Source organism: Galeopterus variegatus, unplaced genomic scaffold, assembly GCF_000696425.1.
Source record: "Galeopterus variegatus unplaced genomic scaffold, G_variegatus-3.0.2 Scaffold2506, whole genome shotgun sequence".
Classification (NCBI taxonomy): Eukaryota; Metazoa; Chordata; class Mammalia; order Dermoptera; family Cynocephalidae; genus Galeopterus; species Galeopterus variegatus.
The window spans coordinates 276,111-282,806 of NW_007728617.1; positions in this window are offsets into that span (position 1 = coordinate 276,111).

The window sequence follows — 6,696 nt, forward strand, 5'->3', positions numbered from 1 at the left end:
GAGTTCGTCCCTCTTCTACCTTCCACCATGTGAGGATGCAGCAGCAAGACATTCTTGAGGCAGAGAGAGCAGCCTTCACCAGACACCAAAACTGCGGCACCTTGATCTTGGATTTCCCAGTCTCAAGAACTGTGAGAAATAAATTTCCATTCTTTATAAATTACCCACTCTGATATTCTGTTACAGCAGCCAAAATGGACTAAGACAGGCAGCTCCCAAGAACTTTCCTTAAATGAGACGTAATACATACCCTCTGTCACTCGGCATGGGAGGGGGAGCACGGACCTTTCATTCATCTGGTGGCCTGGGACAGAGATGCAATGACTGGAGCCCCGGTCTTTAACTGAGAACATGAGGATAAGGGCCACACCCTGGAGATCATGGGAAGATAAGTTGAAAAGAACTTGAGGCCTTCAGGGTTTTGTGGAGTACAGGTACCGTCCCAGCTCAGACTGCATCTTTACATGTTTACAAGAAAGACAAAATTTCTATTTGTTTTCAAGACACAGTGGTATCTGTAGAGAAAAAAAAAATCTATTTTTAAGCCATTTTTATCTTGGGTCTCTATTTCTCACAGTTGAACTTAATCTTAACTGATATTTTGGGAAATTTTTTAATGAAGAAACGTCCATCTTAAATATTTTAACTTAATATACATAAGTGGACATTCACTGGTGTAGGGACAAGTCCTTTTCTTTGAGTCTGGTCCACTGACAGGTATTCAATGGAGGCTACACAAACCCACAGTGCACCACTAAGATCAGTTTCGTGTTCTCTAAAAGAACTTCTCTGCAAGAACTTGTGACACAATCTGAGGCAGAATTCTCCTGGAAGTTTACAGTTTTCCCCACCTTTACACTGACCCTGAATATTTAACTCAACAGTATTTTTTCAGTGACCCTTTATTGAGTCTTTCCAAAGCACTTACTATGTCTCCAGAGAAATAAGAACTTCCTTGTAGCACTCATGCTTCATCAGTTTACATAGTATTTAATTAAAATTATGTAAGAATTTACCAAATTTTCAACAGAAACAACTTCTTTTAGCTCTCATATTTTACTAGTTTATACGATAGTTAAACTATGTAATTACAAGAGAACACAACTGGCAAAAATAAACTGGAGAAAAACACAACTGGCTTCTGGAAAGCACATGTTCAGCTGTGGGCGCTGTCCTCTTGGCACCCCAACCCCTGCTGATGAAGAGAAAGTTAGCTATCTACCCAGAGGGTCAGTGGAATGCAGGTCAGTCAGTTCTCCAGGCTGAGCATTTTTTTTTTACACATATAGTTTAAAAATAGAACCCTGATGATACACTTAACTTTACAAAAGCACTGCTGATGGGCACTCAATAGGTACAAACATTCTGGAGAGTGCTATCCATCAAAACTCTTAAAAATGTCACAGAATTTGACTCAGCAAAGCTATTTTAAAAAAGGAATCCTAAGGAAATAATTGAGGATGTTAGCAACGATTTAACAAAATTATTTATCACATCATTTTTTTAAGTGGTGAAAAACAGAAAAAACCTAAGAGTCCAGAAATAGGGAATTGCTTGTGTGAATTTTTATAGTTCAAAGATGGATTCTAATACAGACATTAAAGTCGAACAATGTAAGAGACACTTCCAAAAGAATTCTTATGATCTTGCCCTGGTGAAAGGTTTGAGAGTCATACTGGGTATGTTTTCATTTGGGATGTACTGTTTTGAGAAACTCAATCATAGAGAACTCTCTGTTGGCAGCATGACACGGTCCCAGGAAGCTTTCATTTGAATTTCAGACCCTTACACCATGGGTGGTGAGTGTGGCTGGGCAGCACTGGACATCCACTCCACTTCCACTACTTTTTAAAGTGCCAGCCTGCATCGCAGGGCCGAGAAAACGAAATACTGACAACTCCCCAAGTCTCTTATTCATATCCAGGGTTCTGGATAGGAATTAGATTCGATCAATTGGGATTTAAAAGACAGAGTAAAAGCCAGGCCATCTTCGCACCGTGTTGGCTGTTTTCTGCAGCCAAAGCTGTGAGTCAGCTTGATTCTTGCCTCTCTCACACTCCACACCCAATCTATCAGCAGGTCACACTGGTTTTACCTTCAAAATGAGAATCTAGACTCTAACCACTTCCCACACCTTCACTCTTACTACCCAAGCCCAAGCCACTATCACCTGTGGCCTGAACAACTGTACCAGCCCTGCCTCCCCACACTTCTACAGAGCAGCTCAAGCAAGGCTAGTGAAACCCAAGAAACACAGCTCACCACTGCACTTTAAGGATGAAGCCACAGTCCTCACCTTGGCCTAACAGCCCTGCATGACAGGGCCCCCATCCCCACCTCTCTTCTCCTGCTCTCCCTCTGCCCAGAAACACTCTGCACCCCTGCTGATCCCCTGGTTCACCTCCTCAAATGCCTTCTCAATGAGGCTGCCCTACGTATTGCAACATGTCCCTCACCACCCAGGCTCCCCTCCCCCAATGTCTTTTTAAATTCCCACCCCCGTCACCTTCTAACAAGCTTTGTAACTTATATCCTCCTTACGCCTACGGTCTTTTCCCCCCAACTAGGATGCAAATCCCACAAGGACACAGACCATTCCATTTTGCCACAGGTGTATCCTAAACTCCTACCACCGTGCCTAGCACACAGCAGGTGCTGTTTCTTCAGGTGTGCCGGAGTCCACTTTTTGGCTTTGTGATTCTCCAGAGGCAGTGGAGGCTGTTGGGACTTACTGATCCTTGGATTACAGCTATGGGAGTGTTCTGGAACTCAATAGAGCTCCCCATTCTCCACTTTCCTGATGACAGCAGAGGTCTGTAGCTCTCTCAGTAGATCAGTTCTATCGTATTCATTCCTGGAGACCTTCCAAGGAGCCTATTCGTGCTTTTTTCCTGTATTAAATATTTCTGCTTAGAATACCTAGAATGATTTCTATTTGTTCACTGAACCCTGAAAAATACATAAAATAAGGTCACCAGGCCAATGATAATCAAGACTGCATTTTTTTCTGACTAGGTCTTAAACGTAAATGAGCCAAATGGAAAAGTCCAACTTCTGACTCAGCTTTTGGGGAGATGGACCAGTGATTTTGCTGATGGAAGGGAACAGAAGAAATGCTTTAGAAGAGCTGTCAGAAGTTGACTATCCAGAGACATTACCAGAGCTGGCACCCTATCTCCATTTTTTTCAAATGACACCCGAGACCCAACTGTACTCCAGCCCCCGTGCTCCATCAGCAGAAATTTGGTGGAGACCTGTTCAGCCGAACCACAGTGCAGGAGGAACTGTTAATACCAGATACGTCATGAGCTACAGCAGTCTTAGGATGAGAAATGCCTCCACTGTGGAGGCATCCTATGCTGGGATCACGGGTGGAGCACAGGGTGGACAGGCTGCAGAGGCCGTGCACCATACCTAAGAAATAAGCCTCTTCCTTTAAAGAGCCTAGTGTCAAGCACTCAATTCTACTGGACCACATGGGTAGGTCTAAGAGGATTAAAAGATGCTACCTTAATTCTCTTAACTAGCTCAGAAGTATCTGCAACACAAGATCCTCCTTAACATGGAAGAACTGTATATACTTTTCAGTGAGACAAAGCACATGATAAAACAGCATATAATTTAAGCCATTATATATACCACATTTTGGAATCTTAATATGCACTAAAGTGTTAAAACTGGTTTGGTTATCAGCACCAAAACTAACCAGCTGAGCTAACCAGCCAGCCCAAAATTGGTTTAATAGAATAACTTACAAAATTTTACCTAGATGTACTTTATGATTTTACTATAATATAGTATTTTTTTTAGCATTGTGGTAGCCATTATGGATTGCCCACCTGCCACTCCAGTGTCTTCTCTACTAACAAAACCCCATCTCACAGGCCACAACAATGTGCCTAATGCCAGGGGACATGTGGTCTACCAGTGCCTGGTGCAAGGGTGGGTATGCAGCCCAGTTCTATCAACAGAAACAGGGGCCAATCTGCTGGGGCTTATTCTGAATATTCTGAAGGATATTCCCCCTGATAGAGAATGAGGATCAAGCTACTTTACTGCTGTTCCCTTTGCTTCCTGCTTTGGCTTTAGACACCATCACATGAAGAAATGATGCTCAGAGCTGTAGCAGACATTCTACAACACTGAGAGTGGCAGAGCTGATGGATGGAAGAAAACCTTGATGACATTTTGGCTGCTGCCCAACTCTGGAGCCATCCATCTCCAGATCTCTTAGCTACATGAGCTAACCATCCTTATTGCTTAAGCCACCATCAGTCTAGTTTTCTGTATTTGTGCTGATCACATCCTGTTATAGGCACTTATCTGCCTGGCACCAAATAAGTGCATCATGTTCACTCTCATTTAAAAGCAACCCTATAAAAAAGCTACTGTTATCTCATCCTTATGGAAAACAAAATAAAGACTGAGCTTAGGGAGGATAAGAGACTCCCCCGTTACTGGTGGAGCTAGATTCAAAGCCAACCCTGATTCTAAAGCCCGTACTCTTGTCACTTCATCATGCAGCCAAAAAAATGGACAAGCCTATCATGCTCTACTTCTGTACCTAACAAAATGTATATATACAGATGCAGGTAGAAATATATTTGCATCCATTTGCACCCATGTATGAATTTGCCTTTGGGCTCTTCTCCCATTATTTGCACATATTTGTTGGTAGAAATGTGTGCTTCAGAGGCTTGGCTAAGAAAGCAGACTTGCCTCGTCTTTTTTTCCACACTTCAATTGATGACATCTAATTTAGGCATCAGGGATCTAGAGCCAGGCTGCGAAGACTTTGATATGGAGTCATAAGGTTCAGTCTCCAAAATATCTCAAATGGTGACATGAACGTGAGAGCAGTACAGGCTCTTCTTCAGGCCTTCTTGGGAGAGTCAAAGAACTAAAGACTGCAAAATACCAAGCACTTAACAACACAAGCCCATTGGGTCAGTCCAAAAAAGCAGAAGAGTGTTTCTGAACCAAAGAAATAGAACAGAAAAAGATTAAAACGGAAACCCACTGGCAGGGCACCAGCTATTTAGAAGAAGAAAGCGCTGGAGCCCAGAGCTAATCAAAGCTCAGTCTTAGACCAAACAGGACTTCCACGGCACGTGGTTCCAAGGAGCCTTTCTGCTCCAGTCCGCTATAATGAGGAGAGAATACTGACCAACAGAGCTAATGGGAGCTTTTAGCTCCAGAAGGGGCAATGTGATCACGAAATATTCAATCCCTCCTTTTAGCTGCTTGATGGGCCGCTTGAGGGACGCTGTAAGAAAAGCCCCAGTGAGCTAAATAAATACCAGACTCGAGAAACCTACAGAAGGAGAGTGAGACTAAAGACAGACATACCCAAAACCTCTGGGGCCACCAGAAGTTGGGATGAGGCAGTTCTTACTGAGCCTCTGTGGTTCATCCCTGTTCGAGGCAATAGGCTAAGGTGCCAGCCAAGGGTGGCTGCACCTTCAGTGTCTTAACAACCACAGAACAGTGCTGCACGAGACTCTTCTAACCTGTAGATGCCTCCCCAGCTGAACCAAGGGGGACACACGCCAGCTCTGCTGACAAGGGAAGAGGAAGAGAAGCTGTTCCTCCAGGGACTATACAGAGTGCGCTGACCTGGCAAGGGAACAAGACCACAGACCCAGAAGCTCGATGGCGAGTGTGGCCAGCTGGGGCTGGGACCCACACTGAGCAGGTGGACCAGGGGATGCTAGGACAGAGATACAGATGGGCCTCTCACAGTCACAACTTTTCACGTGGGAGGCCATCTGTCAAGAGTCAAAGAGGCTGTTATTCAATAAACCTCTAACTTCTGTCTTACCAAGGGTTTGTTTCTTTTTAGCAATATTTGACTTATGTGGTGATAATTCTCTGCTAGTGGCCACAGGTTTCTTTTCAGAAATATTTAAATGGAAGCTAGAAGACTACTGGCTACTTATTGCAGGGGTGAGGGTGGGATCAGGGGTGGAGCACAGGGTGGACAGGCTGCAGAGGCCACGCTCTGCCCCATGCACCATACCTAAGAAATAAGCCTCTTTCTTTAAAGAGCCTAGTGTCAAGCACTCAATTCTACTGGACCACATGGGTAGGTCTTGGGTCTCGGGGAAGTGAGTATTGGACCCACCATGTCATCCAAAGGCACCTGAAGGTGCTGGGAGGAGTCTCTGACTTCTCCCCTCTAACAGTGTCCAGAGCTAGTAACTCACACTGGAAGCACTGGCTAAGAGTAGCCAGGAGAAGCAGGAGCAGAAGAACCTGACCCTGTACACACAGAGCCACAGGCCTGGTGGGGAAGAGATGCACAATAAGAACGAAGGGACAAAAGTGGGAAAGTGACCAGCTCTAGTCGTTTCTGAGACACTCCTGAAATCTCTATTTTGTTTGAAGACAGACTCAAGCAAAGGAAAGGGAAACTAAGGTTTATTGAGTGCCTACTGGGGACACATCTAGCCTTGTGCACGTTTTCATTCCCAATATCCCATATAATCCTCACACCAACCCTGAGGTAGGTACTATCCCCACTCGTGTCAGATGAGGACGATGAGGTTCAGAAAGGTTAGGTAGTTTGTCCAAGGACTCAGAACTGGGAGCCAACGAATGGGGATGGAGTCCTCAGTCTCCCCCAAGCCCTGTTCTCTCCTACGCTGCCCCAGGAGGAAGAAGGAGGCACAAGCAAAAGCAGCAGCCCTTAACTTC